Genomic DNA, 24,774 nt, shown 5'->3' with positions numbered 1-24,774 from the left:
AGTGGAGTAAACATCACTCTCCAGGGTTCTAAAGAGTACCACGAAGCATCCTGGGGTAAACCAGAATTTTTTTCTGAAGTCCCTCAATTTTTTATAAGTATTCACCCATATTTTGCTTCCTATAGCTCTGCTTTTCTTTAGTGTAGAAAACAATGCTTTAAGTTAATTATTATGGAGCAAAACATATCCTCAAGACAGTAACCTCTGCACACCATGAGTCCCCTATGCAATCCCTCTCCCAGCAGACATGCAGATTCAAAACCCACCATATCCCTGTGACATGAATATTACTATGTTATCCTCCTTTTCAGAGGAGGAAATCAAGGATCAGCAAGGTCAATCAGAACTGATAATGACCTCTACTTATTAGTACTCACTAAAGTGCCAGACATGGTCTTATACACTTTCATACATACTTAATTCTCACAATACCCTCATCACCACCATTTTATAGAAAAGGAAACCAAAACATATAGAGATTAAATAATTTGACTTTGGTCACAGGATTATAAGAATTGAACAGGGATTTGGGGCTAGCTAGACTCCAAAGAATTCACTTTTTATGATACCATCACTTTTTTCAAACCAATTACATTCCGAGCAAATCTGAGTAAGGTAATGTTCAGGGGTAGGGAGCAGAGAATCCATTTATAGAAGTGACTCTGCTAGCCGTTAATTCTTTGGAGAGGAGCTAAGGGGGAATCTTTGAAAAGTCTAGTGATTTATCTCTTTGAACTCTCAGAAATCATTTGAAAAATGATCTAGAAACACAGGCTCTTCACCCCTCAACTGGCTGAGATGATAAGAAAAGGGTCCTTCTATTAGTCATTCTACAGTGGTCAATGTGTGCTGCATACTTAGCCTGGTACATTCAAGACACACAAATACAACCATGGCCTTGCTTTTGAAGAGTTTATAAAGTTGTCACACACTTGGGTGAAAGGCGTGGTTAAGGGCCTCATTACTCCCGAGGTTTGGGTTCATGGAAGAGCTGCATCACTGAAGAACAGGAGAGTAGGATTTGGGAGAGGATGACAAATCCTCCGCCCATTTTCACCCCAGGCATTGTTGTTTCTGTTACAGTGCTTCCCCAGTGAGTCAGCACTCTAAGACTTCCAAATCATTTCTCCAGTCTTTCTATTTCTCAGAAGTTTGAGATGGAAGTGACTAAACTGGTTGGAGTTTCCTACAAGCCTTTCTTCTCCCTTTTATACAGTTCTGTGTACACAGCCTCCCTAACTGTTCCTAAATGTGTACACAGCCTCCCTAACTGTAACTATATATTCATTTAAGCTAAACATCTGATTATTTATGAAATATCTGCTGAACACCTACCAGGTACTGGATCTGAGAGTGAGCAATACAGAAATGATTTCTGTCTTCACAAAGATATCAGATGTAAGAGAGAGAAAGGATTCAGAGACAAAAAAGTATAAACAAATACAAATATTTTCTATATTCTACATTTCTTTTTTGCTAGTCACCTTTTTAAAATAACTGAGCCTCCACAGAGTGAGAGGACTTTAGCAAAGAGGTGGATGAGGTCACAATTCTCTGTCTTTAACATCGGTGCCTTCCTGAAATAGTCTTTCCAGAATGTATCCTGTACAATATGATTTGAAATAACCTTACCCTGTGCATGGCTCTTTCTCAACCAAGCGTCCACTTTTGGCAAATTTTACTAAACAGCCCTGAAGCAGTTGTTGGATTGCTTGTTAGCTCTAGCAATTAAATAACAATCACTTAAAAAATAGTATATGGATCAGTTGGAAGCAGAAAGATGTTACACGTTGGGTATAAAGTTGCCCGGACTTGCTGTGCCTGGTGTTGATAAGGTAGCAGATGGTCTAATAGACTCCATCCTTGAGCAGCTAAATTGGTAGGGTCTTGGTTTAATAATCTTGTGTTCTAATGATTTAGGCAAGTGATGAAAGGCAGTGCAATTACTCACTTGTAATAATGCCCAGTTGGCCTGGATGGAAGGGGCACTTACTCATACATGGTGTGATGTAATTAACTCCTGTTCCCCAGAAACATGACTGCTGTAGACAGACTACCTTGATCAAACACATCTCACCTTAATGCTAAAACTTAAACACATTTTCCAACTGGGAAATGCTCTAAATTATTTAAATCACTGCAGGAGAAAACATTTTCTAACTTTATAGTGGTGTAGTACTGCTATGTCTCAAAAAGATCTCATTGGACTCTAATGGAAAAAGGATTTAAATGAGATGAATCATTTGGCATGAGGAAGTCATCTGCAGGCTTACCTGTGTCACAGAAAAAATTTGAAGGGCAAATAGAATCCAGGTATCCCAAGTCCGGGGCCCAATAGATTTCCATCCTGATGTACTCTTCAGAATCATTTTGCACAATGTCTGCCGGTCCCTTTACAAAACTTCCCATCATTGCTACCTCTGCTAGAGGTAGACGAAGTATATGAACACAATCAAAACGTAGGTAGTAACAGTCCCCATGCTGTGATGTGCTTTACACAGAATAGGATACTAACCAATAATTGTTAAATAAAATTGCATCTTAAAAGATTGCTTTGTAAGATAAACACAAAAATCAATGCCATTTTTACATACTAACAACAAACATGTGGAAAGCAAAATTAAAAACACAATATACTATTTATAACCTCTTCTAATGAAATGAAATACTTAAATAAGAACTTAACAAAATATGTATTAGATATGTATGTTGGAAATTACAAAATTCTTAATTTTAAACTTTTAAAAAACCTACACAAATTTTAAAAAACCTACACAAATGGAGAGTATACCCTATCTATGGATTGGGAGACTCAACATACTATGATGTCCATTCTCCCCAAACAGACACAAATTTAACATAACTCCTATTAAAATACCAACAAGATTTCTTGTAAGCCTAAACAAACTTACTCTAAAATTTATATAGAAAAACTCACACTGTAGAATAGCCTTAAATCTTGATAGAGAAATACAGTGGGGAGAAATCATTCTGTCTAATATTAAAGGTGAATGAGTAAACAAGACTGCATCGTAATGGCAGAGGGATAGACCCAGAGATCAATGGAACAGAACAGATTACCCACAAACAGAACAGAACACAGAGATATGCCAAACTGAGTTTTTGCAAAGGCACCAGGAAAGTTAGTAGAGGCAGGTTAGCCTTTTCAGCAACTGGTGCTAAAGCAATGGGAGATCCGTAGGTTTAAAAAAAAAAAAAAAAAGAAACTTTATCTAAACTTCACACCTCATAAAATATTGACTCAAAGCTTAAGATGGGCTTAAATGTAAAACTATCAAAAGAAGAAAATTTTTAGGATTAGGGACTAGGCAGAGTTCTTTGACCTGACACCAAAAGCATGATCAAAAGGGGAAAAAAAACTATAAACTTAACCTCAGCAAAATTAAAAACTTTTGCTCAGCAAAAGATACCATTAAGAGAAGGAAAATACAAGCTACAGTTCAGTAAACTACCTTTGCAAACCATGTATCTGGTACCTTGAATATATAAATAAACGCCCTCAAAACTCAACAGTAAATAAAGCAAACAATCCAATTAGAACATAGGGAAAAGACACAAAGAGAAATTTCACCAAAGAAGATACACAGATGGCAAATAAGCACATGAAAAGATGTTCAACATTATTAGCCACGAGGGAAATGCAAATTAAAACCACCATGAGATATCACTATACACCTACCAGAATGGTTAAAATAAAATAGAATGACAATGCCAAAGGCTGGGAGAATAGAGAGAAACTTGATGACTCATAGGTTGCTGATGGGGATGTAAAATTGTTCAGCCACACTGGGAAATCATTGGGTGGTTTCTTAAAAAAAACTTAACCAGTAACTCAGCAATTTCATACCTGTACATTTATGCTGAGAAATAAAGACCTGTGTTTCCATAAACATCTATGCAAGTATATTTATAGCAACTTCACTCATAATAATAGCTCCAAAGTGGAAACAACGCAGATGGTTTTCCACCAGTGAATGGCTAAACAGTGATACATCTATACTATGGAATACTACTCATTAACAAATGTGTACACCAGCCAGGATGAAAATCCAGAGAATTGTGCTGAGTGGGAAAAAATAAACCCTATAGCTTACATACTGTCTCTTTCCATTTACACAATATTTTGGAATAACAGAATTACAGAAATGGAAAGCAGAAGGTTGTGAGGGGTTAAGACAATGAGGCAGAAACGAAGAGGGGGCCATTTACTTATTTTTGCCTCTTAGCTCTGTTTGCTACAAATAATGTGGTTGGTCTAGCAGACTTTGGATCAAACATCAAAACTCTCATTTATCACTATTAACCATTCTCTACTACTGTTTCACTCAAGTGAGCATCGCATCATAGCTAGCTATCTACCAGCATGCCAACTTGCCAATATCTTTTAGTTAATGATCTACCTTGCTTGTTAATGCTAAGTATTTTCTGGCAATGCATTGCTGTGGGGTAACTAGAGTTTAGTTAATTCCCACTATGTATCTAGGTCCTGCCCACCGGGCAACCACAGATATCAAATTGTTGGCTATGAAAATATAAAGAAAAGAGAAAGGATTGGGTAGGTTTGTCCTAAAGAGAGCACGTCTCCATCTGTGGAAGTCAAGCTGCAGTAGGATTTTGTTGGGGGGTGTATGTGTATCTGGTTTAAGATGTTATGATGCTGAAGCAGCCATTCTAAACCAAATACAGATTTCCCCCACCATCTAACAGTAGTGTGTTCTTAAAAAACTTTTCATAAACTATCTATAAAATGGTGTAAAATGAAAAAGCAATTACTATTAATTTATATGGAAAATGTTTGAGTGTTCCCAGTCCCAAAGAATAACCTACCAAACAACACACAAAACTTAAAGTCACACTAAACTACAGCACGGAGAAGTAATGTGATAAATACACGACCTGCATAAAATAGAAATATGTATGTTAGGTCCTCATATACTCTCTTGTTCAAGGTCATTCTGTTATGACACTGACAAGGGAAAAAATATCAATCCCATTTGGGGCCACCCTGTGTGCAGTATGCATTTTCTCCCATGTCTGTCTGTGTTTTCTGTGGGTATCTGGTTTCCTCCCAATTCCAAAAATGTGCATGCACCTGAAGTTCACTGACATATCTTAAAGGGGGGGGGGGTGCGTGTGCGTGTGTGTGTGTGTGTGTGTGTGTGTGTGTGTGTAAGAGCCAGAGAGTAAGTCAATACCTTGCAACAGAAGAGCATCTTGTCCAGAGTCGCCCCATCTTGCACCCGGGGCTGCCAAGACAAGCCTGTGCCACCTGTGACCCTGAATTGGAGTAAGTGGGCTGGAAAATGAATGCATGAATGAATGAATGAATGAATGAATGCAAATTTACTATATAATACTAGAAGTGCTTTGGGTCTTGATTTTAGAAGCTTGGGGATGTTTTTGTGACCACAAGTATGCCTTAGGAACTTAACGCTTCTTTCTATCATTTAGCCTATGGTAAAACTGTTTTCATTACAGGTCATTTTGCATAATGTCACAGTTTCCAAACACCTGTTAACAATATTGAGAGGACTGACTGTAGGGCGTAGCTTCACTTACCAGAATTGGGAAGACAGCAGAGCACACAGGAAAGTTGAGAGGCGATAGTGATGACGTGGTGATGGGTGGGAGGCTGGGGTGTTGGAGAGAGAGAGAGGGAGAAGTCATTTGCTAACATCCTATGGGGTCTGACTCCACCAGGGCAGGCGGGTCACTAATGTCTGCACCACATAGGACCCCCCCCGCCCCGGCCTCCGTGTCAAAGATGGAGGTTCCCTGTCTAAAGGGCTTGAAATACGACAGTGCACTCGACAGCTTACCCTCACGCATTTCCTACCCTACAATTCTATGTAGGATCTCAAAGTATCCTGCACACCTGCCCAAAACTTACCTGCTCTTTCTGCTGTCAATGCGGCGCTGCTGACCCTAGGGGAAATCTCACCCAAGCGGGCAGTTGGTCACAGCCTTCCTTTTCTATCACATCCGACTTTACGCGAAGCCTAACGCCCTTGTGAACTCGCTTAGACTTTCCTGACACCCTGGGACAAATCTTACTAGTGGATGCACAACACAAATCGAGATAAAGCACAGATGCTACCACCGTTGGAGGCCCTGGGGGCTTCAGGCCGAGAGGCTAAGCACAGACCCCGGAAGCAGCAAACCGGCCACGCTCTCTACTCCGCATGCGCACGGCCGCGCAGGGCCTTCTGGGAAGCGAACACTTCCAAGCTGGTCGTCACTTTCTCTTTTTGTTGTAAAAGCAAAAGTCTTCTTCAGCAGGTACTAATGTCGATCTTCCATGAAAGTGAAGAGACATAAAACAAACTTTGGAAAATCAGAGGATTCCTGTATAACAAGGTAGGCCCTGCAAAAGCATTTCCCGTTTATATGCTCACAAACCATCTAGGGTCTTAATATTATTCCTATTTTACAGGTAGGGCAATTACAGGTAGGGTAGGCTTGCTGTAGGACAAATGGTTTTCAGGCTTTTCTGCCCTCCCACCATTAGGATTGCCCTGACTGATGGGGCACCTGCAGTTGTTGCATTGTTGTGTTGTTTACTTCTGTGGGCCAGGGGAGGAATATTGAGATAGTCACCAAGAGAAGAAGAAGCAGGAGAGAGGCAGGAGAGAGAAGGGGAGAAAGAAGGCCAGAGAAGCCCAGGGTGAAGACTTGCTGGGGGCTTGGAGGCCTGCTGGCCTCCTGCCCCCAATCCCCACCCCCACCCTCACCCCCTGCCTTCTGTGTATCTGTTTGTCACACTACATGTAAAGCTCAGTAAAAGCCTGAGAAAACCCACCCCAGGGCGCCAGGACTCTCCTTTACCCGTTCTGCTCAGATCATAGAAAACCTGCTCTGTGACCATCCTGCCCCCTGCACTTACTGTAGCTATGTTGTGCAAAGTCTAGTAGGTCAGGAACCAGTTTTCAGACTCATCGCTGCAGGATTCTGAAACTGCGTTCACTTCCCCATATGCTGCAAGACAGGGCCACTGTAAAGGAACTAGAATTGTCTCTCTGTAGTGTCTTAGTCACTTAAAAAGAGATGGCGATCATATTGCTAGTACTTGTTTCTAATATGACTCAGTGCCTTTAGTTCTTATAAGGAAGTAAGAGAATTTTACACCTATATTATTTTTCTGTGAAAATATCCCCTTAAAGAGTTTACCCTTTTTTGTTCTTTGCCCGCGTTCTTGTGCATTGTCATCATCTTCTCTACTCTATCAGTGAGTTATTGTCACAATAATTTGTGGTTGCTATGCTGTAGTTTGGAGGCATAGGCAACTCACAGACAAGGTCACTAGTGTCCCTGCCACAATACCAAGCAGGAGTCCCGTTGCCTTTTCCATAATAAAAATTGAGAAGCTGGGCTACGGAAGCGAGAGTGTTGAGTTTACAGTGGGACACATTCTCCCTTATAGATACGGTCTTGTGCTGGGAGATAGTTTCCTTTATTTTCAGACACAGCTAGGATATTCTAGCAGTCTTTAATAAAAAGATAAATATTCATTGATTCAACAAGTATTAATTGTGTGCCTATGTGTTCCAGTTACTCTGCATTTATTAAGCTCCATGAAGGTGCCATGTTAAGTGCTTTTATGTATTATCTCATTTAATATTCAGAAGTTTCCATTACCTTGTCCTGACTTTGCATCTCTTTGCACGTGTCACATCTTTCTTTGTTCAGCAGGTATTTTCTGTGGTGTCGGAATATGGTTTGTCCAGTAGTCGTCAGGTGTATTCAGAACTAGAGAGAAACTCAGCTTTCAAGCATCATTCCTTACCCTCCCACAGTTCTTAGTGTAAAAAGCTGTGTGATGTAGAGGAAAGAAAGTATGTTTTTCAGTCATGAAACTAAGTTCTGGCCACAGTTCTACCATCACCTAGATGTTAGCTGTAAGCCAGATTCGTGAGCCTTTCTGTGCCTCTTTTCCTCACTTTGTAGCATGCTAAGGACTTAAGATGTTAAGACTCTTGGTGTTTTGGTGGTGGGTGTGGTGAGATGACATACGTCTGAAAGGGTATGAACCGCTAACTCATATAGTGTTGTAAACCAGCATTACCTTAATAAAAATGATACAATAAAAAATAAACTGGAAAATAGTGTACATCATCACCTGATTATCTGTAGTAATTCAATCACATTGAAAGCAGATTTTGGTACTCAGCACTGAATTTCTGAATTTTTAAAGAACCATTGGGTATAAGTTCAATATTGTTTTCTTCCTGGTTCTGCTTTCCAGTTGGAGATAGCAAAGCACATATCATGTTGTGTGGGTCTAGACAGCCATTAACAAATGTAGGCTTAATTTTTTTCCACCCAGTATTGACATATACCTAAGCAGATGTTAGGGTTGAATTTTTGTTTCTTGTTTTTGCCTCTTGGCTTCCAATTCTTGTGACGCATTTGTTTCTTTGGAGGCACACTGCATTATTTTTCAAACTGGGAAAAACCCTCCCGGCAACAACTAATTTTTAAGTGTAAGAACATTTTCAACTCTAGCCTCCTTTAACCCAACCAAAAAGGTATTCAAAGAAAAGAAACATGGTTTCAAGTAAAAGAAGAATATATAATTGAGACTCTCTTTGCAGGTCTACAGATAATTTAATTCTATTTCTACATTGCAAGAAAATAAATGCTGAGACATTTGTAAATCTTTAATACTTAAGGATTGTTTGGTGAGAAAACAAAAAGCATTGGGTGGGACAGGGTGGTGGTACTGAAGTTTAACTTTCTAATTGCTAAGAAAATTATGTAAGTACTTCTTGAAAATTCCACACCAGAGTATCTATTTGCCTAACATGGCAGCTGGCATATAGGGCTTGAGTTTGTTTACTTCTTATGTTGCCTTCTTTGTCAAGGAATTGCACGATTTTATTGGTGGTACTAATCTAAACTGGCATCCAGGTTAAAAGTTTCTTAAGCATGGTGGAGTGTTGTTGCATCATGGGATTTGGGGTTCTGGAGAGAGTTGGCAAGGAGGAGAGGGTCACAATTTGCTCAAAATATCGTATTGGCAGAGGTAAACATACCTGAAGACCTGAGTAGAAAATCTCTCCTGAATACATAAGGAGACATTTACATTCATCTTTGATAGTTTATCCTTTATAACCACTTCACTCTTGGCTTTCTATTTAGCATACCTAGTACATACTGTCTGACACTTGATAAGGTCTCATGGTAAACATTGAACATCTTGTTGAATGACATTAAGAAATGAGTGGACTGGGCCTCCCCGGTGGCGCAGCGGTTGAGCGCTGGGTTGCGAAGCTGCCCGCAGCCTCTGTGGCGCCGGTTCCATCCCCGGCTGCTTCCCGGCCACCGGAGGAGTCCCACATGGCGCGCAGACCTCTCCTGCCGCCCGCTGCTCCCCTCAGCAGTGTACTTCGGTCCTTCTGCCTGCTCTGCTCCCAGCTCTGGCTCTGGTGAATTCTCTCACCCTCTGGCGCTTCTGACTGTACCCAGTGCTTGCATAAATAAATAAATAAATAAATCTTTAAAAAAAAAAAAAAAAAAAAAAGAAATGAGTGGACGAATGATTAAATGGATGAATTAGAGAGTATATTTCCTATTCCTAGGCCTATTACTAGAATGAAAAATTTACATTCAATATGTGGTTGAAGAATTTTGATTCCAGAGTAGGAAAGACATAAGTTTGAACCCTTGCCAAATCCACCTCCACTGAGTCAGTTGGGAAATCACTGGTGAAATTTAGGAATAGTATCATTACCAACTTGATTTAAAAAGATCATTCTGGATCTTTTTTAAAGAAGACTGTAAAAGCCCCAGGACGTTGTTACAATAATCTAGGCAGGATGTAACGGCCTAGGTATCAGATTTTGTATCTGTCTGAAGGTAAAATTGGCATAATTTGCTAATGGTTATGCTGATTGGGGTATAACAAAACTTAGTAAAGGAATATAGACTAGAAAACTAGAAGGTTCTGCACTGCTGTGTTTGTATTTTCTCCTATTCCTCCTTAGTGCCTATTGCAGTAACATGCACACAGTAAACAGTCAATGAAAGTTCATCAAATGAGGTCCACCCTGGTGGTGCAGGCAGTTGAGCGCCACACTGTGAAGCAGTCCGCAGCCTCTATAGTGCGGGTTCAATCCCTGCTAGCCGGCAAGAATCCCACATGGTGAGGCAGACCTCTCCTGCCGTACCTGCTGCTCCCCGCAGCAGTGTGTTTCGTCAGTCTGCCTGTTCTGTTCCCCGCTCTGTCTCTGGTGAATCCTCTCACCCTCCTGCACATCTGGCCTGTACCCCTGTTCTTGTATAAATAAATAAATCTTTAAAAAAAAAAAGTTCATCAAATGAATAGATTTTAACCCTTTCGGAGGGCTATATTCACAACTTTCCTCCCATATTACAAGATACTTACTATTAAAGATAATACAAATTTAGGGAAAAACCTAAATCCTAAAAGCCTACATTGACACTATATTTTCCTTTAGCTTCTTGTTAGTGACAACTACTTCTGGAAACCCAAGAAAGAGAAAATACTGAAAAGGAAAAGAGTTGGTGTCCTTATTAATAAAACACTCAAGAAGAAATCAGGTACAAAATCTCCCATCCAGCCATGATGGAATTCACCTGCTGTGTAAGTGGCTGTTCAGACCAAGTCATTTTCACACTTGTGTGTGGGGTTCACTTGAGGGCATATTTGGTGAGAAAAAACAATTGTGGTAGTAGCTGTGTGTAGGAGATGGAAAAAAGAAAAGAGATTTTTAAAAGCTATCCCGAAACTAACAAACAGACTAAACTCTATGAAAGGAGAAACATCATTGTCATCATGGAATCTCATGTTAAATGTTCAGTGCCATTTGCTGGCATGCAAAGTTGTGAGTCAAAAGTAAGTTAACTATCTCTAACCATTTTCTTCTCATACAATAAATCTGCAGCTTCGTTCCATGCATGCCTTGGGGCTCAGGGATAGGTGTGTTCTGGAATAAAGAAACTAGAAATAAATTTTAAAATATTTTAGGGTACACTCCAGTTGTTAAATGATTTCACGTTAAATGAAAGCACTTAACTAGCAAGATGACTCTTAAATCCAGTCTTCCTAAACCAAGGCTAAGTATACGGTCTTTCATTCTGCTTCTCTCCAACCACTAATGCTTATTTCTCGACTACCACCGCCCACCCAAATGGATTAAATTAGTGATACCTTTAGCATAAAACATGGGCATTACACCCACCCAGACAGCACCTTGGAACTCTTTCTTTGTGTGTCCTTGAATCTGCAACTTAAATGAAATGAGAATAGTAGGCCAAATTCCGTGAAACTTAAGTTTTAAAGAGTTCATTAGATCCAAGCACTCTGAAAGTCCAATGCGGTGGGGCTCCAGAAGTTTCCCCTCCATGTAAATGCCGGTCCCTTCCTTTCAAATGTTAAATGAGGTGAAACAGTTAGTATGGAGTAGATTCTGTGAACTATTGCTTCCAATTTATCTTCTTCCGAAGGCTGTGGGAAGGGGAATAGTTCATTAACAAAATCCCAGCCAGATCAGACTCTGTCATCATTATTGATTTTCCTTTGGAAGACCCCACTGTGTTCCCAGCACCTCCTTTGTTCCAGTTGATACTCTCTTTCCAAATCCAACATGGTTTTCTGGCTTTTGTTTTGATGTCTTTATATCTTTCCATTGATCTATATCTCTCTTCAGGGAAATTAAGAGAAAAAGGCAACTAGCTACCAGCATCAGGAAACATTAAAAACAAGAATGACAGCAGTAGTGCTAAAAAATAGATAAAGATTAATGGCTGGAGAGAGAGAACAGGAAAGGACTAATGAAATTTTTAAATGCTATTGCTATGATTTTTAAAATCTGACTCCTTCTTAGACATTTGGAAAAATCTAGCAATATACCAATTCTCAGATATATAGACTAAATTCTGTTTTGCTCAGGCTTCATTAAAATCTTCAGTCATTACTGTTTGTTTAACTCTAGAGCTCTTGGGCATTATTTTGGACAGTGGTTTCAGACATGACATTTTTGTGCGCTGACAAAAAAGAACACTCGCATCTAGATTTCTCCATGTTTAGAATGTTGGACAGAAAGGAGAGGTGACGTTATTCTAAGCCAGTATTTCTCTTTGCAGTCAGTATTTTGGCTAAGAAATGGTTCTCAAAGATATTAAAAGTTAGAAAAAGTATGGTATATTTGCCTTTTTCTTTGAGTATAGACTTTTCCCCAAAAATATTCTTCATTGCAAGAAGCCATCTCCTCTGTTTTGTTTTTTGTTTATTTGTTTGTTTGTTTGGTTTTCTGGCATTTAGTCCAACTGACTGTTAGCACCCTATTCTGAAATCCCCTTTTCCTGCCAGGAGGCACAAGGATACAACTTGCCTCTGATATTTCAAACCTCAGCTGAACCCTCTCCTACCTTTGGTTAAAAACTAATTGGATCCTATGCTGCATCTTGTGCTACCACCTACCTAAACACCAATATTTTATTTGAAAGGTAATTTTCAAAAGCACCAAGGAAAGGAGGAAGGGTGGGTAACATTAGGGCCAGAAGAAATGTGATTAGCAGGAACACAGATCACTCAGGCAAGAGCCTCCCTCAGGTAGTCCTGGAAGGAGCCAAAACTTCATCCATTGAGAATCCCTAATTTTTTGAGAGCATTGGACAGGTGCTGTGGGCATGATGGCAGAGATGCCAACAGCATTAGGATAGAGATCAAACATTTCTTTTCTCCAAGCTTGTTTTGTTTTTGTTTATTTTTTTTTATAGATAATGGGGAAGCTAAAGATGTTGCTCTGAGCACTGAATTCTGCCAATTGTTGGACCTCCATTCCTATTATATGCAGAGAATCAGGTCAGGGGTGATAAATCGGAAAGAATTATGCCAAAAGTTTAAGGTTTACGGTCACTTTGGACTAAGGAATATATATATATCCTAAATGAAGTATTAGAGGAGGAGGTGGGGGAATAACCCTGTAAATTATTTACAGGGGAGTATTGAAATAATGCAATACTAAAAAACATCTAGCTGTAAAATTCTATTTCCTTAGTGTCTGTACTTTGCTAAGCTAGTCAGTTATAAAGAACCGCAGCTGAAAAAAAAAAAAAAACCCAACAATTTGTTTTTCTCTCAGGAATTCACAGGAGTGCTGTTTCTCAGCCCCTGGGGTGTGATCTGTCTGTATTTGTAAATCTCTTAGTAAAGGAAAAATGATACCCTTCTCATTCTATCTGTGGTCTCTGAATGGAATGGGCTCTGAAGATGAAGCCCATCCCAGCAAACCCACCTAAGATGGCCAAAGACCCTGAGGTTTTTGAAAGACAGGCCCTCAGAATGGTTATTTAATTCTTGAATGCTTCCAATAACAGACTAGGCAGACACAGGGGCAGACCAGGAGGGCTGTTGATAGAGCAATTTGGGGGCAAATGGTCAGTTTCATGAATAGAAAGATAAGAAGTGACAGACCACAGAAGACTGAAAGATTGCTAGTAAGCAAATCTTGCCTATCCTTAGGCATTAAGCTTGGATCTCCAAAAATAAGAAGTGGGTTTAGAGAAAGGATCGTGATTAGAAATGCCAGCCATGGTGTCTACTCCATTTAAGACCCTTTCCACATGAAGTGGTAGGCCCTGGAGCACATGAAGGAAGCATGCTGCCTTGTGCACCCCTCCATGCAAGAGAAAGGGAGAGCAACCCCTCATGAAGACAGCCAGTGAGTCTTAACACAGTCAAGTTGGTTCTGTCATAGTCCATCTCTCAGAAGCAGGACTAAGCAACACTAGAAGATTTCAAAATTAGAATCAGAAACTAAGAATTCTGAGTAGCACATAATTGTAAATGGCAGAGCTCAAGAACCATTATACAGAGTTCAGGGTGAGGATGCTTGCACGTGGGGAGGAGAGAATGTACTAACAGAATGAGAGACAGAAGCACAGACGTTCACAAACACAGTGAGGATGCTTTCTTGGATAACTCTAGGACTTGAAGATGTTCCAGTTGTAGTTTCACTCCACATTTGTGTACAATAAATCTCCCCTTGTCTTAAAAGGACCTAATTGAATCTCTTTCTCTGGAAACACAAAAGTACCCCAGAAGCACAAACTTCTGGGTGACCTGAGGAGCTAAAAGATGGGCATAGCAGCGAGGAATGCCAGAAGCTAATAGACAGTGTTATGAAAAGACTATGATGGATATCCCACCATGGGACCTTCAGAGAGTCTTCCAAATTATCTCTCCCACCCCACTAGTTTTAAACTAAACCTTAAACCCTTAATTCATAAATGTGGGAGGAAAAAAGAATCATCCAGTAACTACAAAAGTGAGAAGTAAATCTCCCAACCCTGGACACTGCGTTGTCATAGGTTACTTTAGTGTTTCCTTTGTGGTAGATTTCCAGAGATATTTTGGACATGTTCAGCATATGATTCTACTCACAATGATACCCCTTTTACAAAAAATTATAATTATGTTTTTGCACAAATGTGAGTACATCCAAGGATACTTGTGCAGAAGTGGAAATACTTGGCCCAAATCTGTGTGCTTTTCAATTTAATAGATGGGGGCCAAAGTTAAAGTTATTTTTATTAGTATTTCAACCCTCAATACATAAGATAACCCTATGCTCTCTCCTCCCATATATCATCAAATCTTAAAGACTTTGTCAATGGCTAAGCAGAACATACCAGTTGGTGGTTTTAACTTGTATTTCTTTCATTTCAAATGGAAGCTGGGTGGCTGTGAATTTTCTTTAAATGCTTCTATGGTCAACTTTCTTTCCTCTCTTGTTCTCTGGGGGTGGCAAGTCCTATTCAAAGTATTGTCACCAAACCAGCAACTTTGGCATTACCTGGGAGCTTGTTGGAAACACAGACCCCAGACCTGCCTGAATCAGAACATGCATTTTTAACAAGATACCCAGGTATTCAAAAGTGCGTTAGATTGAGGATCCCTTTTACAGTCTTCTCTGGCCCATGATTTACAATTTGTTTCAACTTTACAAATTTTCAAGGAGTTAAACTTGGTTGATGTGAAAGATTTCTCAGGCGCTTGGCCACTGAGTGGTTACTGTCACTACCATGGTTTGACTTCTCAAAACCTCACACCTTTGTTCCTCTGTTACCCCCAAGGCCTAGACAGCCTATTTCTAACTTGTGCCACTGTCGCCTCACCACTTGTCACTTATTTATTCATAGGGCACACACAGTTGATGATTTAAGAATATCAACCAAGCCCATGAGTGTGTTTACCCAGGACATGTAAGTATAGAAAACATTATCAACTGGGTAAATGTGTTCTGTGTTCTTCACCTCCAGCTAATGAGAAATTACACATCCTGAGCTCATAAACTCCATATCAAGGTGTGAATCAAGTTCTCAATAAAGAACAATTTTCCTAATTCTGTAAAACAGGTGGATATCACTGCTCTGGTTATGCAGTTTCAGCTTGATAAAATTATTCCCTTAACAAAAGAGACTAACAACAGGAAGACCCTTCTGTATTAACTTGCCAGGCCTGCTACACAGCACACCATGCACTGGTCAGCTTCACAGCACACAGTTACTTTCTCACAGTTCTGCAGGCTTTGTGTCTGAGTGCCAGGTGTTAGAAGAGTCTGTTTTCCAAGCTCTCTCTTCTTGCCTTAGTGATGTCCGTTTTCTTTGATCGATTGATCTACCTATCTATGTACTTAATTTTTTGAATTGTGATAAGAACACAACAAGGGTTTTACTTTCTTGTCAAAATTTTAAGTGCATAATTTACAGTAGTATTAACTATAGGCACAGTGTTCCACAGCAGATCTCTAGATGAACTTGTTCATCATCAATAACTGAAGTATTTGTTTCTGAAAACTGAAAAATGTATATCCCTCTTGAACAGCAACTCTCTCTCTATTCCTCTGTCTCCCGAGTCCTTGGCAATCACTACTCTACTCTCTCTTTCTATGAAGTAAAACTTCCTAAGTTTCTATAAGTCTGTCTGTGACTGACTTACTTTACTTGGCCTAGTATCCTTCAGATTCATCCATGATTTTGTGTGTGGACTTCCTACTTTTTGGGAACCTACTGACAATCCATTGGATGTAGCAACCACATTTTCTTTATCCATTTATCAGTGGACATTTAGGTTGTTTCCGACAGGTCTGAATATTGCTGCATTAAACATGGAAATAAAAATATCTTTGGAATCCTGATTTCAATTCTTTTGGATATATATCCTGAAACAGGGTTGTTGGATCATATGGTAGTTCTATGTGTAATTTTTAAAGAAACCTTCATATAATTATCCATCATGGTGATCTCATTTTATAGTCCCATAAGTGGTGTAGAAGAGTTTAAATTTCTGCACATCTTTATAACATTTGTTATCTTTTGCTTTTTTCATAAAAGTCATCCTAACAGCTGTAACGTGATTGCTAATTGTGGTTTTGATTTGCATTTCCTTAATAATTAATGATGTTGAGCATCTTTTCATAAACTTACTGCTATTTTTGTTTTTGGGAAAATGTCTACTCAAGTTTGACACTGGTTATTTAGTTGGGTTAATTGTTTTTGTTATTAAGCTGTATATATATTTTGAAAACTAACCCTTATCACATAGATAACAATTATTTTCCCCCTTTCCATAGATTGATTCTTCACTTTGATTGTTTCCTGTTCTGTGTAATAGTTTTTTAAATTTGATATCATTAATTTTTTTTTTTGTTTTGTTTTGTTTTGTTTTCATTATTTGTGCTTTTGATATCATGGCCAGGAAATCATTGTCAAAACAAATATCCTGAAGTTTTTCCCTGTATTTATTTCTAGGATTTTAGAGTCTTAGGTCTTTTGTGTTTAAGTTTTTAATTTACTTTGAATTAATTTTGTTTGTGGTATAAGACAGAGCCCAAGTTCATTCTTTTCCAGGTGGATCCGATGGTCAAGTTCTCCTTATGTCTTTGTGATCCTCCCCTTAAACATTTCTGTGTCCAGATACCCTCCTCGTGTAAGGACCTTAGTCATTGGATTAGGGCCCATTCTAGTGATCTCACTTTAATTTCATAACATCTTTAAAAACCTTGTCTCTAAATACAACCACATTGTGAAGTATTGGGGATTAGAAGTTCAATGTATTTTGAATTTTAATAATGAATTTTCGAAGGACGCAATTCAACTCACCATACCTTCCAAATGTGATTCCAAAAGTAACTATGTAATGACTGACTTCCTTTTGTTTTGTTAATGAACACAAATATTATTAGAGTATTCTTGAGAAAATAAATGATTGAAAAAGTGAGCCATTGCACACTTTTACATAAGTAACCTCAATTCTCCATTTTCTAGTTTTTGTTTATGAGTCAGCAAACAATTGTATTCTCTATTATCTCCAGACATTTCCAACAGAACACTGTATTTCAGTCTTTAAAGATGACTTTTGCTATCTTCAAAAACTTATAGTCATTCTTTTTCCTGTGGCCTTCATTACAGTGTAGCCATGTCTGAGTCAACATTCACTGCAGCCACCAGATGCAGGGGCCCAAGTCAGAAGGAGTAAGAACTCTGTCACCATGTTGCAGATGAGGAAGCCAGTATACAAGGAAGTAAAGGAAGCTTCCAACATTTCCAGAGTCAGAGGTAATAGATTGTGACTTTAAAAACTGAACCAAATTTTGTTACCATTTTTTTTTTGTTTGTCTAGATTGTGTTAGATATTATTTTTAATTATTTTTTACATCATTGTTCATTTTTTTTTAAAGATTTATTTATTTATACAAGCACTGGGTACAGTCAAAAGCGCAGGAGCATGAGAGAATTCACCAGAGCCAGAGCAGGGAGCAGAACAGGCAGACTGATGAAGTACACTGGTTAAGAAAGCAGCGGGCGCGGCAGGAGAGGTCTGCGCACCATGTGGGCCCCTCGCTGGTGGCCAGGGATAGAACCAGCGCTGCAGAGGCTGCGGGCAGCTTCGCAGCCCAGCGCTCAACTGCTGTGCCACCGGGGAGGCCCTTCGGTTTTCCAGTTTTAAAAACACCATTGGCTTTTCTATTTTAATTCAAGTATGTTTTTATTTTGAAAATGATTAAACCACTAAACCAACATATAAATGGCTATATATGATTCTGGGTTGACTGACAAAGGAGATTTTAATGCTAAAAGCTAACTTCAATATGGCAATACATTAAAAATAAAGTTAAAAGACAGTTGACAGGCTTCCAGAAAATTATTTGCAGTGTTTGTTGAGCAACTTCATGTCAGGCATGTGCACTGATTTTTGCTCATACATCCTGTTCTCTGTAGACAACAATTTAACTAAAAATAAATGTGATGTTTGTCTATTTCCTTTGGTTTTGCAGGGTTTTTTTTTCTTGATAATTCCTCTGTATTTTCCCAATTTTCTGTCTCTATCTTCTAATAATGGAATGTCACATTCTTGGATTGTTCTTCCAATGTTCTCATATTTTCTTTTCCATCTTCCATGTATTTGTTCACCTTTTCATCCTTGATTTATTTTAGTTTCTGTGAGATTTCCTTAACTTTATCTTTTAATTCCATTACAGTTTTAAATTTCTGGTAGCATATTTTCAATTGCTAACATCTCTTTTTTATGTGCTAACTATGGCTTTTTATTAGTTACCTAAATATTGTTTTCTCTTCTCTCTCAGGTTGTATTTGTTATTTTGAAACTTTATTCTACCACCCTCATAATTATTCTGGGAACACTCTACCCTTTCTTTTTCATTTAGGAGTATTTCCCAAAATGTTTAAAGATCTTTGGCTGTCTCCATTGTGAGTAAAATTTAGCACTGAAATGTTGATTGGAAGCTCTGTTTCACAAGAAAGGTTGTAGGATGGTAGATGGATTAAAAATGCAATTTTTGCTGAAGGACCCTCATATGTTAGTATCTGTGATACACTTGCTCCAGAGTGGAGTCAACCACTTTACTAACTGCTGGTCTATACAGTAGGTGTTCACTCGATGGTTACTGAATATAATTAAATTCATAACAAAATGAGCTTGTTCTTCAGAATTATTTTTATGTTATTCATCCACAATTCTTAAGACTGTCATGACAGTTCCTGAAGCTAAAATAGACTCCCATAATCAATGCATAAATTAACTTGAAATGCATAAATTAACTTTACCTTCTTGTAACAGCTTTGCAGTTTAAATCAGTTGCTCTGAAAACCTATCCCAGGTAAAGGATTAGTTGACAGCTGAGTTTACGTGTCCACTGGAAAGCCGCTTAGTCATGCTTCTTACCCCTAACTTGATAGCAACTCTACAGTTGTTAAAGTAACCTCAGTCACCTCCCTAAATATATGCAGAAAACTTTGGGTTACCTCTCCCTGTCTATATCCCTTGAAATTGCTCCCTGGTACTTTCGTTCAGCAGGCATTATCTTTTATACATTGATTGAGCACTTAATAAGTCTCAGGCACTGTTTTTGGTGATGAAGATATAGTAGTTGGCCATGTCTGTCCCTCTTCCTGGACCACTGGTGAGATCTACAGCTAGATTGGAAAAGATTACAAAGTGTGGGTAATATATGACCATTCTACAACATGGATGACCTTTGAAAACATCATGCTAAGTAAAAGAAGACATTCACAAAAGACCACACTTATTTCATTTAATTAAATGAAATAGAAGTAGATTCATAGTTAATACATATATAAAAGGAATTGTCTCATGTGGTTATGGAAGCCAACAAGTCCCAGGAGCTACAGTGTGACTCAATAAGCTGAAGCCCCAGGAAAGCTGATGGTATAGTTTCAGTCTGGGGCTTGGTGGAGTTGGGACACAAGAGTTGATATTTCAGTTTAAGCCCTTAGACCGAGCAGACGAAGCTCACTCACATTAGGAGAGGCAGTCTGCTTCAGTTAGTCTACTAATTGAAATGTTAATGTCATCCAAAAGCATCCTCACAGAATCACCCAGAATAATGATTGATCAATATTTGGATGCCCGATAGCCCAATCCATTTGACATATAAAATTAACTATCACAAGTTTCAAAGGGGTGATGAAAATGTTCTAACATTAGGTAGTGGTGATGACTGCACAGTTCTGTGAATATACTAAACCCACTAAATTGTACACTTAAAAGAGTGAATTGTATGCTATGTAGACTAAATCTCAATAAAGTTGTCCAAAAAGAAACAAAGGTAACATATACCCAAAGCTTAAAAACAAATACAGGAGTGGACAGTGTAGTGAGAGCCCATGAGTGACGTGGGTACTATGAGATGTTCACCCATAAAGCTAATCTAGCACCTAGTGTGGCCATAGACCAGCCACCTGGGCATCACTAGGAGCTTGTTAGAAAGGCAGACTTGCAGCCCCTCCACAGTCTTGCCGACTTAGAATCTGCACCAGTAAAATCTCCAGGTGATCCATGTGCCCATGGAAATGAGATGCTCTGAGATAGTGGTCTTAAATTTCACTGTTGATTTGTTCAGAGCAATGGAATGATAATCAACATCTGACATTGAGGTTTGATATGTGAAAGAGTGGAAGTAAAGCATTTCTGGTTTAAGAGATTCAAGGAACCCTAATCCCACCTGTTGCCCTGTCATGACCTTGAAGCACATATAGACTCCCTCCCAGAAATACAGTTGGGCTAGTGTGCGCGCACTCTCTCTCTCTCTCTCCCTCTCTCTCTCTCTCTCTCTCTCTCTCAGCCAGGACAGTTCTCTCTTTCAAAGGGAGGAGTTTTCAAAATGTACCCTAACATACATAGGCTTGTGCTTCTGCCCCCCAGAGCCCGCCAGCCCAGATTTTCTGTCTTTCCCCTCTGATGCAGGCTGTCTATGCTACAGTTCATCTGACAGTATGGAGTTGGCCTGTCCGGTGCACACTGCAAGGAAGAGACATTTCCCAGCACCTGTGTGTCTGTGGGTGCCTCTAGCCAAACCCTGCAGTTGAACCACTGGAAATCTGGAAATGCAGCTGACCTTCCCTTAGGAGCCAACACCCCTCACTGGGCAGTCAGACGGCATCCCACTGACCTTCATCACAGCTGCTGGCGGTGGCCCCTAATTCATCTGATATTTGACCAGGGTGAAACATCCTCTGGCTATAACATGTTTGTTGGTGTGATCTGAGTCTGGCTCATCTTCCATTCTCTCTAGTGCAGGGTTTCACACTAGCTTGTAGTCTGGAGGCAAAGCAGCTACTGCACAGAATGCTCCCCTCCGGCTTCCGTTTGTGCTTTTGCATTTTTATTCTCTTTTGTTGCCTCTTGTTCTACCAGTAGTCTCACAGGGTTGAATTGGAACCCAGAATTTTCAATGAAAGTAAAATAAGATCTAGAAGATAATGGCACTTGGAAATATCAGTCTGGGTACCAGGTGAGCCTAGTCTTTCTAATTACAGGTGCATTTCTCCTGGACAAACCATGTCCCAGTATTAGAATCCTCAGCTCAGAACACATCAAAGTGTTGCCAGTTGGTAGCTAGGCCTGGAAATCACAGAAAATACTCTAGCTTCTTTCTAAAAACAGATCTTTTTTTTAAAAGATTTATTTATTTATGCATACAAGAGCTGGGGTACAGGCAAGAGGTGTGGGGGGTGAGAGGATTCACCAGAGACAGAGTGGGAAGAGAACAGGCAGATCAAGTGAAATGCACTGCTGAGGGGAGCAGAGGTGAGTCAGGAGAGGTCTGCTGCACCATGTGGGTAGCTCTCTAGTCAGGGATGGAACTTGTGCTGCAATGGCTGCTGATAGCTTCATAGTGCTGCGTCTTAACCCCTTGCGCCACCAGGGAGGCCCTAAAAACAGATCTTTTTAAACACCCACAAATATATAACCACCTCTTATCCTCTCCAATATCTCTTTAATATGAGATCTCAATAAGGATTTTTTAAAAAGATTTATTTATATATGCATACAAGAACTGGGGTACAGGCCAGAGGTGTGAGGGGTGAGAGGATTCACCAGAGACAGTGGGGAACAGAGCAGGCAGACTGACTGAAATACACTGCTGAGGGGAGCAGCCGGAGAGCCAGGAGAGGTGTCCTGCACCACGTGGGTAGCTCCCTGGCTGGGGATTGAACTCGTGCTGCAGTGGCTGTGGATAACTTCATAGATTGCGTCTTAACCCCTTGCACCACCAGGGAGTCCCTCAATAAGGATGTTAATGAGGAGGATAATGTTTCCACATGTTTCTGGTTTCAGTGTTTTGAGTCACTTAATGTTTGTCACTGGGAGAAAGATATTCCTCTAGATCAGGGACAGAAAGCTCTTGGTTGACCAAAATAGCAAACCTTCTGTGACTTGCCCAAAGTCACACTTTGAGTCTCAGATTCTACTATTTGATTGTCTATCCTTCCATCCTGGGAGTTTTTTAATGTTATTTGATCATAGATGTAAAAGGGCACTTGACCTGAAGAGAAGACTAAATCATCACACACACACAGGCCATTTCTCCCAACATAAATGGACAAGTGATTATTTAGGCTAACCCCCTATTCTAAGTGACTTAGTTGGACAAATCGATCCTGGTGTGTACTCTTAAGGAGACCTGTAGCTCTTTATAGTTTCCTGCATGCTAGTCTTAAGAGTCTCTCAGTAGCTCTTTCCTTATTCAACAATAAACTCCATGAAGATGAAAGCTTGGTCTTATCAAAGCCCTAGTCATCAATGCCTGTGTCCAAGATGCCCAGTAAATAGGTAAAATAAGTGATATTTGAGTCGATTTTCAACTATTGTAAGGATATTTATTAGAATTGTTATTTGCAAATAGATAAAAAACATAAGCAAAATAGGGAATTTATTCTTGGACTTCAGGAAGAAGTTGAAACCAGAGGATCTTTCTGTCTCTTTCCCTCTACTGTGGTCCTTGCAGTTCCCCTTGCCCCCCACACAGCAATTGCTTGACTTAGTCCGTGGAAGACTCACTCCCGCCATTACATTGTTGAGGAAACCAACCTTGTTCACTGTCAGTACCACATTGGAACTCTCACCTTCCTTGTGGGGGGCATTTATTTATTTATTTATTTGTTTCTTTTTAAGATTTATTTATACAACAACTGGGGTATGGGCCAGATGCACAGGAGGGTGAGAGAATTTACCAGAGACAGAGCAGGGAGCAGAACAGGCAGAAGGACTGAAATACACTGCTGTGGGGAGCAGCGGGAGAGACAGGAGAGGTCTGCTGCGCCATGTGGGACTCTCGCCGGCCAGCCAGGATTGAACCCGCACTGCAGAGGCTGCGGACAGCTTCGCAGTGCAGCGCTCAACTTCCTGTGCTTGTGGGGGGCATTTGTATGAGCTTATCCCTTTTATATGGTGCACTGAAGAAAGAAAGTCATGGGCATTATATTCTAAATCAGTGTTCCCAGTCATTACTATATAGCAAAAGGTTATATATCAAAATAACCTTCAGAGATTTAAAATAAGTGAATACAGATAGATACATCCAAAGATTCAAATTAAGTGGCCTAGGATGGTGCCTAAGCATCAATAAATTTAAGCTGTCTAGGAGATTCAGTTTTGCAGCACCAGCAAAAAAAAAAAAAAAAAAAAAATGCTAACCTACCTGCAGTGAACACCTAGCTCTTGTTTGCCCAGAAATTGCCTGGCTTTAAAATTCACATGTCCCAGGAACCCTTGTCTCAGGTAAACTAGGTCAGTTAGTCACCTGCCTTTTGGAGATTAGAGCAACTGGCTAAAGCCATCGTGAAGCACCTCCAGGACAGGAACCCATGTCAGCTCCCTAAAGGCCCAGGACCATGAACACAACCCTTTCTACCCTGACATTCTAGCATGCATGGATCTCACATTATTGGAGAACATGGTATAACTGATCGTACAAAATTTTTGGAAATTGTTGCTAGCCCCAGTCTCAAACTCCTCCATCTCTAGTGACTATCAACTCTCTACCATTTGCCATTCCAGCATCAAAAAAACTTTATACTAACAGACACAACATGAAACAGGAAAAGAATGGGGCACCATAACTCTAAGTGGGGATCCTAGAGGTATCCCAGGGTTACCTCTTTCACCTTCAGCCCTACCTGCCTTACATTCTTCTTACCTTACACTCTACAGTACAGTCTTCAAAAAAAAGTACTTTAAAAGATAAATAAATAAGGGTAGCAAGCATCTTGTTTAAATGATGTTCTCATCATAGTTTTATGGAGCAACCTGATAGAACCAGCTCTCTGCAGAAATGAACAGATTTTTAAAATAATTATCCGTAAGATGTCAACTCTCATAACACTGTTTCTTGACTATCTGCTGACCTGAGGGGCTCTCGCTCTGCTCTCAGAATAATGTGTGATATGCTGACATCTGTCTGGTCAGTGACAGTGAGGTATTTAGTGGGTGAGAGAGAAGGACCTGATGAATAGGTCTAGCCTCCATGCCCCTTTGCAAGCCATTGGGACTATTGATGTATTTTTTCAATGGTTCAATTGTTTCAATGAACTGAAAGTTGAGACTAAGATGTTGAAAATCTGTGTTCTAGGTGGTGAGGGGTAAAGGACAAATAATCAAGAAAAATTTGGGATCTCTTGAGGGAAACATTTAGGCATCAGGGAGAAAGAGTAGAAAATAGAAAATAGCAACCAGGCAAGTTTCAAATCCCCCTTTGCCAGTGTCCTAACTGTGTCACCCTAGACAAATCACTTAAACACTCTGAGCCACTTTCCTCATCTTAAAAATGACATAAAATGCCTCAGAGGACAGTGGTGATGATGACTTGGAGTAATCTACATAAAGTATCTTGTGCATAATTGCTTATAAAATGAAGTTAAAGTATTAAACATCATTTTATTTATATTAAATGCTATTTTCCCATT

At 39.7% G+C, this 24,774-nt stretch overlaps 1 protein-coding gene and 1 long non-coding RNA gene across 16 annotated transcripts in view; one reads left to right on the top strand and one right to left on the bottom strand.

Annotated features, from left to right (window-relative positions):
* CMC1 (C-X9-C motif containing 1) overlaps positions 1–6,179 on the bottom strand; it is a 207,505-nt gene extending 201,326 nt beyond the window's left edge. For 12 of the 14 annotated variants that reach the window (XR_008550971.1, XR_005128049.2, XR_005128048.2 and 9 more), the window contains exons 1-2: positions 5,912–6,179; positions 5,581–5,653 (exon numbers count right to left, since the gene is read on the bottom strand). The gene's annotated coding sequence lies outside the window, so the exon portion shown is untranslated. Of the gene's footprint in view, positions 1–5,216; positions 5,287–5,580; positions 5,654–5,911 lie in introns of those variants that run through there. The other 2 variants (XM_054692888.1, XM_054692901.1) reach the window with 1 other exon arrangement.
* Positions 6,180–6,241: 62 nt separating this feature from the next.
* Positions 6,242–24,774, top strand: part of LOC119252607 (uncharacterized) — a 53,708-nt gene continuing 35,175 nt past the window's right edge. For both annotated transcript variants that reach the window (XR_008550951.1, XR_005126862.2), the window contains exons 1-3: positions 6,242–6,378; positions 10,479–10,624; positions 17,458–17,604. This is a non-coding gene — a long non-coding RNA (uncharacterized LOC119252607). The remainder of the gene's footprint in view (positions 6,379–10,478; positions 10,625–17,457; positions 17,605–24,774) is intronic.

This window comes from Talpa occidentalis, unplaced genomic scaffold (genome assembly GCF_014898055.3).
Source record: "Talpa occidentalis isolate TD23 unplaced genomic scaffold, MPIMG_talOcc4v2.1 talOcc4.10, whole genome shotgun sequence".
Classification (NCBI taxonomy): domain Eukaryota; kingdom Metazoa; phylum Chordata; class Mammalia; order Eulipotyphla; family Talpidae; genus Talpa; species Talpa occidentalis.
The sequence above is the reverse complement of the archived record's forward strand: the minus strand, read 5'-3'. Positions and strand labels throughout refer to the sequence as shown.